Below are 732 nucleotides of genomic sequence, written 5' to 3' on the forward strand. Positions count from 1 at the left end.
TGATGAAAATAATAGTAAAAATGATGATCATGAAGGTTCTAGTAAGAGTGAGGAATAGGCAGACAAACAGACCCTCTTCAACAAAGAAAAGAGAAACCAGTTAACACAGATATAGAAGATAATCCTGGAGCCCTGAGATTTGAAAGGAAGGATACCGAAGTACACTAAAATGCAACTAGTAGAAGAACCTGCATGAACACCCTGAAAAAGGAGACATACAGAGCTGAGGACTGTTAGCGAACCTGACGAGACAGACAGCTTGGATATTGCCAAGTGGTGCTAAGACATAAGAATTAACCTAAAAATCAGCACTTGTAGCCAGGGCTGCATGGTGGACCGCACTGGTGGCTAGTGAATAAAAAGGGAAGCAGTGAAGAGGAAGACATTCTAAGCTATGAACTTTTTGCTGTCTGAAGAGTGCAGCTATTTTGAATGTCTACAAACAGTTTGACCATTTAGGACATTTAAAAAGACAATGTTCTCTCAGAGTACAGGGACTTAAGAACATGCTCCACTTGCCAGGTACTGCAAGGACATTCCAGACACTGAGGACCAGAAAAGTGCAACATTCCCCTTGTTACTTTTATACACCACACCCTCTTGGTGAACAGAGGTGTGGCCATCCATCATTCACACTCACCTTCTGTGCCAGCAGGAAGTCCATCTCAGTCTGTGTGCTTTGATGGATCATGTGTACCCTGCCCCACTTCACCTTGCCCAGATTTTTTTTTT

Source organism: Orycteropus afer, unplaced genomic scaffold (assembly GCF_000298275.1).
Source record: "Orycteropus afer afer isolate SDZICR_OR568_19922 unplaced genomic scaffold, OryAfe1.0 scaffold00351, whole genome shotgun sequence".
In the NCBI taxonomy this organism is placed as follows: Eukaryota; Metazoa; Chordata; class Mammalia; order Tubulidentata; family Orycteropodidae; genus Orycteropus; species Orycteropus afer.